Here is a 12,199-nt window from a genome sequence, read left to right as displayed (position 1 = left end):
CAATCCACAAACGAGCACTCTTCATACTCCTCATTCACAGATACTATGCCTTACACAACATTGTCCCCACATACCTCAACAACCACATAAACATCTACATACCTACCAGGCACCTTTGCTCAGCCAGACTCCTTTTCATGCACACCCCGACATATGCTGAACCAGATCCGGTAATTGTGTCATCTCCTATTCCACTGCTAAAGCCTCAAACGACCTGCCTCTGCACATCAGAGCTACCTCCTAAGTTACTTAATTCCACAAAAAACTGAAGACCTGTCTTTTCATCTATTTCTGGGCCTGGGTCTGCCATACAACACCTGCTTCATTGCACGGATACCTTATGCGCTGTTTAAATATGCATAGCATAACGCATCACATAACATAGCAAAGCAGTCCTTCAAGGTACAGCAAAGCAGTCTTGCAGAGTGCATAGCAAGTCACAGCAGTAGGCAGGTTTCTGTGAGTTCCTCTGCAGGTCGATGAGCGAATGGAAGAGTAGGCCTGAGGGTCCTATAGAAATACTCACTGTCTCCTTTGAAGTTGAGAGAAGTTTCTAGCGGTTTCTCACTGAAATACTTGGAATTTCCTAACTTCCCTGCCCTGTTTCCAAGCTGCCTGGAGTGACAATGTGGAGGTGATAAGCCCTTTGTGTGAAGACAGAGTACAGCCTACTTAGTTGCAAGTGGGGCTGTGCCAAGTTCCACCCCCCAATACTGCCAGCAGATGGCCCATTCAGGCACACCTAACCCCTCTATTGTATGATTTTCTGGGAGGAATTCACAAAGTCTGTCAGCTACACCCAGTCATGTGACCCAGGACAGGCTGCAGGCACCAAAAGGCTAAGGGCAGGAAAATGCCATAGTATCAAAGTGCCATTTTCAAATATGATGTAAAATCCAACTTTACCATTACACGGGATTTTTTATTACAATTTAATAGATATCAGACATGAATTGCTCACCTGGTCCCAATCAACAGTTAACCCTTATTAAATGTAATAAGGCAACCTATAGTTATCCTAGGAGACAGATATGCCTCACAGTAGTGAAAAACGAATTTAGTTTTTTTCACTACCAAGACATGCAAAACTTATAAGTACATGTTCAACCTTTAAATTACAATACACCCTGCCCTATGGGCTACTTAGGGCCTACACTAAGTTGAAGGCTTGGCAAGAGGTTTATATTGCAAGGTCAAATTGGCAGATTGAAACTGCATTCAGGCTGCACTGACAGGCTGGGGACATGCTTTAAGGTGCTACGTGCTGCAGGCCCACTAGTAACATTTACTTTACAGGCCCTGGGTATATGGTATACCACACTACAAGGGAATTATCCAAAAAGGTTGCACGCTGAGCACGCCTGGGGGAGTGTGACTGCTCACCGCCTCACAAGTAAGCCTGAGTTTAGCGATGTACTATTGTCTGAACAAATGGGACTTGAAACAAGTATGCAACTGTGCTAAATCAGTGTGTTTTCATACATAGGAGTGCGCACAGTCAATCCACATGAACTACAGCCTGATAACAAGATGAAAGGATTCCGAGGCCACCATTGCCCCCCCACCACCCTGTCCTATATACCAAAGTAAGATATTTACAAAATACGGTATTTTGGGCAAATGCAGTAGTAATCTCACGCACTCATGACACCTTTCTGTATCGCTCCACAGAATAGCCTGCGAACTCTAACAACCTCTACATTCATGAAGGATAAAATGCCTAGAGATCAAACCTTGAGCACCAATGAGGTTTAGCACAGTAAGTTTCCATATAAAGTGACATATGGATTAATGGAAATTTTATTTCTTTAGACTACACCAAGTCAAAGCCCTGAAGAGAGCCCCGGGACTGCAACCGGGTCTCGAAATGCGTCTGCACTTTTCACCATTGAGGATTTTGTAAATTACGAATAGAAGCAGCCCTGAGGGATTTTCCTTTAACTTTTATCCCCACTTGGCCCACTTGGCCATGCTTAAAAAAGTTATTTTCCCAACGGTCAGCAGCCTAATAAATAGAATTATATAAAGTACATGATCTAGGTTTGCTGCGCGCATTAACTCTTTATTAACTCTTTAAAAAAAAAAAAAAGTGACTGGTGTACAATCAAGATTGTCATTATAGTTTTCATGTGTTTAATGTATTGTCATTCATTTTATGTCTAAACAATGTAAAGTAATGTGTTGAAGTAGAAAGTATTTTCTCAATCTCAGATGTTTATGATATTGAAAAAAGAAACTTGCATGCAACAAATGGTTAAATAAATAACCAGGGCCAAAGAAAATTGGTTCCTATGTCTGTTTAAACAGTTGACAGCATTAAATTTGGTTGCTAGGTCTCTTGTTGTGTTACTTTAACCAGGCCCTATCTAGCCACTGATCAATAGGGCCAAGCCCCTCCTTTGTTTCACTTTTGGAAAGTTGGCATTTTCTCACTTTAACCATTCTGTGCCTCTGCCTGTCCCTAGAATACATGTCTGGGTCAGGGTGACAGCTGGGCTTTGAGAATTCACTCTAGACAGTCACACACACAGGGAGCTGAGATGCGCACTGCAAATCCTGATGGCCCATCAACAGGCTGATGGGTCTTCCTGGGGTAGAGTGGTGGGAGGAGCTGTTTCCACACAAAGAGCTGCATACCCCCCGTAGCGTCTGGAGCCAGGGCCAGGTAGGGCAGGGTCTTATGAACTACAAAGGTCTTTCTTTGAAGTCTCTCTACTTCAAAGGCTAAAATGGGCATAAGTACTGGACCTCTGACACCATATACTCAGAACACTTCTGGACCGAGGACATTATACCAGGAAGAATAGATGTTGTGCTGCCAGCAGGGACTGCCACTTTGCTGCATGCTTTGCTGTGTTTGCTTGCTGCATCTTGCCTAGGAGTGAGAGGACTGGACTCTCTACATCCTGCTTTCTAAGCTTCTCCAAGGGTTCAACTGAGCTTGCCTCCTGTTACTGAAATCTCAGGGATATCAAAATCTTCACCTGCAGTTTGCTACCAGCACATGGGCTCTTCTGCTGTGAGTCTTGCTCTGCCAAGTGGTGCCAAATCCAGTCCTGGGCCCTTGGAGGTGATTTCTGTGCTACAACCAAGTGACCGACCGTCGATTTCAAAGCGTTATATTGGTACGGGCGCATCCTTGCGACATCGACCTATCGCCGCTGCCTGCACCAAAACCATGGTCTCTGCTCGCTAAGTGCACGCTACATCAACCTCGACTTACATTGCAGCCCTGAATTTGCTGCAGCGCTTCTGAAGAACTGCTGCTGCGTAAGTCTGGGACACTGCATTACCAACGTCCATGGTGCACTGTTCTGACTCTGATGCATTCCCACCTCTGTGTGGCTTTTGACCGATGCATTGCATTCAGCCCAGCAGTTCGATCCCGCAGAATTGATGCACTGTACTCTTGATATCAACTCTTCATCAACGCTGCACCAACTTTGGAAACCAAAGCGTAGCCTTGCACCTCCAACCAACGCAACACCTCCTTTGGACACTGCATTGTCCTTGAGCGCCTAGAACTCAATGACCTTGCACCACCTCCAGGAACTGACACATCACCTGCATCCGCGACGTACCCTGTCCGTTGTTCACTGCATCGTACCCGAGCATAGACTTTCCAGACTACTGTCAGTGGGTGTGTGTGACTCCTGTATCCAACTCATGCTCTATCACGGTCAGACTGAACTTTTGTTTTTTTCCCCCAATCAGGCACGACCAGGTGGCCCCACTTGGAGCTATTGACTTCTAAGCACTGCATTTTGATTTAATCTTGCAAAATTCATATCTTTACTTGTGTATGGTGGATTTTTGACATTGTGGTCTTGTTTTACTCAGATAAATATTGGCTATTGTTCTAAACTTCTAAAGTGGCAACATGTAGGATGTTGGGATCCACAGGATATTCTTGGATAAATTAGGGTTACGGTTTTGAGAGGGAAAACGGTGCTCAAGGGTTAGGTGCAATTTATGTTATGGATTTGAAATGTCTAGTGTTTTTGAAAACATACGCTTAGTGCTTGTTTTAACAGTTTGGAGTTGGAAATTATTGACATATGTTTTTTATCTATAGTGAAACCCCTGAAGAAGAGCTTTACAGCAGCTCGAAATGCATTGGGTACCATATGATTCACTTCTGAAGATGTTTTATGTTTGTTTGGCGTGCCCAGAAAAAGGCTTGGATGAGCATATCTGAGGCATGAGAAGCAGTTTACAGACATATTGTCTCACATGTGTTTTATCATTGGAAATAAATGAAATCATTACTACGCAAAAAAGGAGTACATGGATTAAAGTTTTTTGAAATTTGAAATACAGTATAAAAGGCAGAATAACGCTGTGCGCCCGTACATGGAACGTTATCACGGACCGAATTTTCAAGTTATTGTTCTAAACTGCCATGGCATACTTTTGTGGTTTGTTCACTGTGTTACTGTGTGAGTGCACAAATACTTTACACATTGCCTCTTTAGTTTAGCCGCCTGGTTGCTCTCCACCAAGCTACCAGCGGGTGAGCATAGCTAATCTTTTAGTGGGTACTACACTGGCCCTGACTACAGTGGTGGGTTCTGCATGGCTTAGGTGCATATCTTAGCCAACCAGAAACCCCATTTCTACCAGGGCCCAATCCACTTCTTGTATCCAACCGGCACTCCATTGCGGTCGGCCATACTGTTCGGCTTTGACACTGTCTCGCACGACTAGATTTCTGCGGTTGGCGCTTTGATATTTTGGGCGCTAGATTTTACTAAAACTTTACAAATTCATACATATGGTTCTACTGATTTTGTGTTTGTCATTTTTGTTTCAAATAATTTATTAAAAATGTACTATATTTTGCATAATACTTTCTACATTGCCTCTAAGTTAAGCCTGACTGCTTTTTGCACAAATATACCCAGTGTTAAGCACAGGTTAATTTTGTGACTTTTTGTGACTCATCCTGCCAGAGATTTGGACTGCTGCTTGCCCAGGGCTCACACTAGAGTCAACCAACAACCCAATGTCTCACACTTTACCAATAATCATGTCAAATTATTGCCAAACAACACTTGGCATATGTGACTTTTAGGTAAGGTCACAGTAAAATCTGTAACAACTGTTCAAGTGGCAAAAAAACAAATGTCTGATGCGTGCTGCAATGTTGTTGCCCACCAACCTACAAAAGAGGCCTTAAACCATGGCAGGAGAGCTGCCCAGCAGCTTCTCTCCAGCAGGCCATGCTGCACCATTTACATGTCAGAGGGAAAACATTTTTGACATGCTTAAACCTACTCTGTACATTAAATGAGTTCATGGTTAACATGAATACATTTTACAATTCACACTTGCATAATTTTCAGAAGTGAAAGACGAAAATGTGTTGCATGCAGGTTTCTATAGCACTCGGGATTAAGAGTGATGTTAACTACACAGACTACATAGATTTTCCATTGGCAAAACCTACTTTATCTTTAAAAAACAAACTCAGGGTCTACGTATAACCTAAAATCATTATGCTCACTGCATTCTAAAAATATAGAGAACATCTAATACAATGGCAAATTCATAATGCAGGAATAAATGTTGCAAATATAAAATCTAGGAAGTTTATTAATTTTTGCCGCAGTCCTGTCTGCCACCTCCTTCAGAGCTTGTAATGAGGGTTCCCCAACCATAGGATAGGAAGGTATGAAGTACAGTTTTAAATTGTTCTGCCCAAAAAAGAAACAAACGTATAGTGCAGAAGCTCTAATATGATCTCTCCATCTGCATTAAATAGGGCAAAACCAGCCAAGGGTTGCTTGTGTTCCCCTCCTAGAGGTGACCTAGTATGACAGTTTTGAATGAGCTCCTCCTATTGCAGCAGGATCAAGACTGATTTTCAATCATTGTTTGTGAACTGTCTCTCTATATATCAGGCCTAGATTGCTTAACTGGGTGGGAGGTCATGCATTCCCCCCTTACAATCCAGTTTCCCACACCAACTAAGAAACCTACATGAGTTCATGTGACATACTTACAGTGCTTAATTTGAGCCGGTGGTTTCCAGTCCTTGGCACCGACACTTAATTGTCTAAACCAGCATTTATGACAATCTGCCACTTGGTGGGGCTGCTTGTCTAATTTAGCGACAAGCACAATAATAGTTATTAATTAAATTTACCTTACAAATGGGTAATACCTGCCATTCATTTAGCTTTAGGGGCCTGGAATAGTCCGATTTGTCACACTTAGAGGAATGTGATGCTTACTGCTCATTACTTCCTACAAACTTGTTCGCTGAGAAGCCACACTCCGATATGATATATATTAGAAGTGAAGGCATTCTGAAAACAATATAAGACATATTGGGGTGGGGTGCCTTTTTCCGTTTTGTGTTTTAAGACAGGCACCGGGCTGTTAAGAACAAGGGAGCGAATACATTCCACAAATAGCCCTGTCTCTCCAACTTAGCAAACGTGGAACCCTGTAATGGACCAGTGTCCTCCTTAGCTGCGCTCCTGAGCTGATACACAAAGTGTGAATGCTTCTGTGTGGGAGGATTGTCTGAAAAGAAGGCGTGCCCTGAAAGCTCGAATGCGATTGTAAGAAACTCTCCTCGGGCAAATGTTTGTGACTCATCTGAATTAAGGGTAAGCACTAACCTAGCTGAAAGAGGGAAAATGCACATTGTTCAGTGTCCCTCTGTATATAAAAAAGTCGCTGTGTTTGTTGCACCGTATAACTAATTTTACATTACCTCCCACCTTGCCACTTCTTGATGAGCGGCGAGAGTTTGATGGGCACCGCTTGCAGTAACCAGACTGCACTCGCTTTCCAGCTCCTTGGCTGTTCATAGATACATATGGACTGCGTGCGCGTCTCTGCTTATTCTAGCAGCAATACTCCAGGGGAGTTAACTTTTTAAACAAGAATTTGTAATGCAATAGGTCTCGCCTTTGCGAGAGTTTGCGCTATTGGCGTTGTAAATAGCAGTGCCTTTTATTTCTGTGTTTTGAAACCCCTGCAAGCGTACTTATAGTCCTTGCTTAAGAGAAGCAAGGTTTGCGGTAACTGCGCCTCTTTTACTGCCAGCCTTGCTTCTTGTCAACGCTTCTACGCACTGCTTGTATGTTTTAAAAACACATAAATGAAAGGCATTGTCATTTACAATGCCAATAGCTCAAACTCTCATAAATGCGAGACCTATTGCATTGCAGATGCTTGTTACAAATGCTAACACTGTCTGTGAAAACCTTTTATCTCATTAGTACTAGTTAACCTCCCACATACAGAAAAAGTCAACAAAAGAATCACCAATCAACCTTTGCATTGGGCCTCCCACTTCGCTGCAACACAAGTGGCTGCTATTTTAGAACCTTTTGATCAGTTTCCAGTTTGAGCTACAAACGATCTTTTTTGATGGATTATGGGCACATGTGACAAATCCATTTTGCAGACACAAAACTTCATAAATCCAGTGGCCCTGGTTTTACTGTACTACCACATAGTGGTTGTTTGTCAAGTGGTACACAAGCCATATAGATCACTTCCCTTCCCAGAAAAGGGCTTCTGTATTCGGCTTAGCAGCCTTCTCAGCTGCATCGAATAAGAAGGTAGACTTTAGTTAAGACCCTGGCAGCATTTTAAGGCTAGAAAACAGGTTAAAAAAATCTCAGATCATCAAAGAGCAAGTGAAAAACTACAACAGATTGCATTGTGCTTAAAATATTACTAATTCCACTGGCTGCCCAAACTAGCTAACTTGAAAGTCTTCCTGTGGTAGACTGACTACCTAGCTACTAATTAAATTGAGCCTAATATCGACTATGTTGTGGTAGTAGGGTACTGTGCTTTGTATCTTAGTACCCTATGCCATTTGCTGGAGTTCTTTACTTGGTGGGTAATGGTGGACTTTGAAGCAGGTGGTGCGCGGTTCTGAGGGTGATGATGCACTTTGAAACAGGTTATAATTGAATGCTCTGTGGTTGGTGGGGTGCTGTTGTGTGCTGCATGTGTCAGTGACCTATGCCGTTGGTGAAGGCACACTATGCAGTGGCTAATGGTAAATTGTCCAGAGTATATGGTGGTGCACTGTTTGGCACATTTCTGGCATGATGATTAAGGATCGTATGTTTGGGATTTTTTTCAAAATATATTTTTGTGCTCCTTTTCTATTTCTCATTCATGGTCTTGGTTTTTGAAGGTGTCATTGTTCTTGCATCATTCTTGGTGAATATATCTTAATTTATTTTATTTCAAAAGCACTTTAATACATTGCCACACACACTATCTCCTTCAAATGTGCTTTAAACACTTACTCAACCATTCTCTCCATCTCTGGATTATTACTACCTATGAGCTGGCAATATACGTTTATCACAGAGCACTGCTTCTGGTGGTGTTGTTGTTGGACTTAGCCCTTTTGGCAGGTTCACCCCTAAACGTTTTGCATTTACCCTAGCTTTTTTTCCCCTATGTAGTGTTAGTGGTTTTAGACCCCTAGGCACTTTAGCACTGTGTCCCAGTGTAAAGTGTGTGCGCTCTGTGTTACATTTAGTGAGACTGGCCTGCCCTCCCATAGGAATGCATGGGGGATATGTGTGCCCATGGTAATTCCTGGTGTGAGAGGAGTGCAGGGTCAAGTTTAGTATGTGTGAACTCGTGAAGATAAATGCTGCGCAATGGTGTGCACAGATTTTTTGTGACTGGTGGAGAAGTGCCATTTTTAGAAGTTGGTATTTCTGTGTGCTGTGTGTCTGCCTGCCTGATGTGGAGTGCATATCTGGCTTGAGATTGACAGGTGCTGGATGGTGTGGGGAATTCCAGGAGCCAGGGTGAGTCAGCCCGGTGGTGAATGGAGAGATCTGCATGTAGATGGGAGGGAGGAGTTGCACCTGGGACCTTAATAGGGCTATGCCTTCCCTACACAATGCTGGCTCCACCTCCTGTGGTGCGTCTGATGTCCCTAGCCTGTCCTGTGAATAGAGAGAGGGGCTGAGCAAAACAAAGTGCTCCAGAACCAGTTGTAACTGGTTCTCCCCTTGCCCTACAGTTGGTGACAAAGGAAATGTGTGTATAAGAAGGGGCTGTGACCCCATGAGTGTTCTCTCTGTTGCTCCTGACTTAAGGGGAGGGTCCTGCTGCTGGGCTCCAGGGGGAACCGCGACTAGGGACTGCCTCCCTGCTGCAGGGCCTTGTGAGCTGGCCTGCCTGGGCCCAGCTCCTTGCCCCCCTTTTTCAACCTAGAAGGGCTTCCTTGGGACTAAAGCGCCTGGACTGTGACTTCAGGAGCCTAGGAGCGCTTGGGGTGTCATTTTCCCTTAGTACCTGGGAAGCGCTGTGTCTTAATTTGCCCCTTTATTGCGAGGAGGGGCCTCTGTGCATTGCCCTGGCAGCGCTGGGCTGCGATCGTCCTCAAGGTAATCCCCAGAATAGGGATTCCCCCGTAATGCCTTGATTACGGGTGCCCACCCCGCTTTATATTTTGAATTTTGAGAGGGAGCCTACCCCTCGTATTTACCCATTTTTAAACCGATGCGGGAGCCCACTCCACCGGTCCTGGCCCCCGCAGGAGGCCGCAGCCACAGAGTAGCCAGGCGGGAGCCTACCCCACTCTGGCTGACGCCCCGCAAAAATCCGCCGGTGAGGAGAGAGAGAGGCAGCGCGACGCGGCTGCCCGGTCAGCGGGGACGTCAAGCAAAGTGGGCGGGGCCTCACTGCAAGCAACCAGAAAGTCCCGCGTGTGAGGAGAAGTGCGGCGTGGCCAGCGGGGACTCTGCTGCATTGAAAGAATCCTGCGGTGTGAGAGAGGCAGCCGGCCTCAGCAGGGGCAAGGAAGAGTCTCGTAGCGGAGGGGACCCGAGGCACATTGTCGGTGCCTGCCCCCGCCGCATGTATGATAGCCGTGGTCTGCCCTGAAGAGCCCGGTGACCTCTAAGGAGAGGTCCCCCAGAGCGGGACCTGTCGGGGCACGTTGTCGGTTCCCGGAGGAGACCGGAGAGAGCACAGAAGAGCCCGGTGAGTGGGGCTCCGATCTGGCATTGTTGGGGGCATTTGTCTTAAAAGGGGAGCCCTGGGAAGGAGAGGCTCCCCAACCCCTTCGTGACTCCAGCTATTCTCCCCACAGTCCGTTCCCTGCACAGTGAAGTGCACCATGGGGGCAAGCTGATATTTGGAAGTCCCGGAGTGGGACTTGCATACCGTGGGACTTGACGCACACTTTTAGTGCCAGTGCTAGTTTTTGTTGGCCATCCTTCCCAGTTGCCCTGCGAGAGCACAGGCAGCTGCAACGAGGGGGCCATTTCATATGTAGCAGTCCGTGAGTGGAACTTCGGGGGCCTTTCGTTTTGAGTCCCAAAGAGGGGCTCAGGAGGTACACTGGTGCCCATGATCATTTCTACAGCTGTCCAGCAAGTAGTGGGCAGCTGCCTCGTTTATGCTTGAGTGTTTTGCGCACCTTTGCTGTCACTGTTGGACATAGGGCATTGGAGCCCTGTCAGAGGCCAGTTGGCTTGGGGACAGTTTTCATGTGTTGTGCTCCCGCTTGGGGCACACTGTGGTTATGCCTAAATGTGATATCTACTGCGCAGTACCTTTATGCCCTGATCTATGCCTCTAATGATGTGTATGGTTATGAGATTTGTGCGTAATATGGTTATTCTAAGGGTTTAGGCCTAATATGTTTTATTCCTAATGTGATTATCATTGCATAGTGTGTTCCTAACTTTTACCAGTAGTTACTGGTTGTGCTCTACATTTATTATTTGTGCTACATTACAATTGATGATTTTTGATTATTCTGACAGAGGCCCAATTGGTCCTGTCAGGTGTATATAATCCCCTGTAGACACTGCCCAGTGCCAGTTGGCACAGTGTATATTATGTGATTATGATGTAATGTGTTTATTATAATACAAAGGCTATTTTTATATATAACCGTGTGTGGAGTTCCTTTTGTGGTGTGCCTGGGGTGTTGTTGCTGTATGTGCGCGCAACCACTTTACACATTGCCTCCGGGATAAGCCTGACTGCTCGTGCCAAGCTACCAAGGGGGTGAGCAGGGGTTATCTTTGGCGTGTAACTTCCTTGCCCTGACTAGAGTGGTGGTTTCTGCCTGGCTTCTGGCGCAAGCCTTAGCCAACCAGAGATCCCATTTCTAACAGTTGTTCAGTATAAAACTAGGTGAATCGCGTGGTAACTGTCCCTTATGTCGACTGCCACATTTTTACAAATGCTTGCTAGTTTTTTAATCTGTACACAAATCCAGTTACATAGGACACTCAATAGTGCTACATATTATACAAACCAAAGAGCATGAATCTACTTTGACTTGTGCTTGTGTAGGCAATTTATTTATTTACTGGTATATTATTGTTTCGCTTACACATGTCTGTAAAATTAACCTTGTTTCATGAATTTTTCTGAAAATGTCTACATTTACAGACAAAACTGTTGGTTTTGCTAATGCCTATTTCCTTTGTTCTGGAAACCAGTGAAGAAGCGAGAAGCCTACCATCCAATTTCAGAAATATATTAGTGGCGCATCCGAGTGTCTCTCAATGTTGTTTTAATCATTCTGTGGAACTTGTAGCTGTGCATTCCAGTGGAACGTACTGCTTCACAAATTTATGGCGGGTTACCATGCAATGGGTTCTAAAAAACCTATAACACAGGTCCGAAATAAACGGTCATGCACCATATACATCTCTAAAAATAAATTTTTTCCAAGCATGGAGTTTTTGACTTCTCATAATTCAAGATAAAGAGTCCCAAGAATTATAAAATAACTGGAAAACAAGAAATAAAAACACATAATTAAGAATGTCGATGTACTGAAAAGAACAACCCCTGAAAAACTGAAGACGCTTCTACATCAGGCAGTTGTATAAATCTTGCGCGTAATGCTATGGCACAGCTATGAGATGGTCGACACTGCTGGACTGTGGGGGTGCCGCGAAAGGCTTCTATTGCAGACAGAGAGAATGGAGGTATAAACAAGCCCTTACCATATAGCCCCCCCACACAAAGAAAGTTCTCGTCCACAGTGGCCGCTCCCCTCCTATGCCTCACAGAAGTGCTGGTGAGCTGCAGCCATGCTCCCGGGATACTTGTTTTCCAAGAGTGACGGGCAGAGGTATGGCCCAATCAATGGTGCCTCATGCAAAGAGACAAGTAGTTTGTTACTGCGCACCCTCACTGAACTGTCAAACGCTGCACGTTAGCCAGCAAGCTC

The 12,199-nt window shown here is 44.8% G+C and overlaps 1 protein-coding gene across 1 annotated transcript in view; it reads left to right on the top strand.

Moving 5' to 3' along the window:
* The window catches only part of SYN2 (synapsin II), a 1,092,985-nt gene that overhangs the window by 609,651 nt on the left and 471,135 nt on the right, over window positions 1-12,199 (top strand). The gene's annotated exons all lie outside the window — the stretch shown is intronic.

This window comes from Triturus cristatus, chromosome 9 (genome assembly GCF_964204655.1).
Source record: "Triturus cristatus chromosome 9, aTriCri1.1, whole genome shotgun sequence".
Lineage (NCBI taxonomy): Eukaryota > Metazoa > Chordata > Amphibia > Caudata > Salamandridae > Triturus > Triturus cristatus.
The sequence above is the reverse complement of the archived record's forward strand: the minus strand, read 5'-3'. Positions and strand labels throughout refer to the sequence as shown.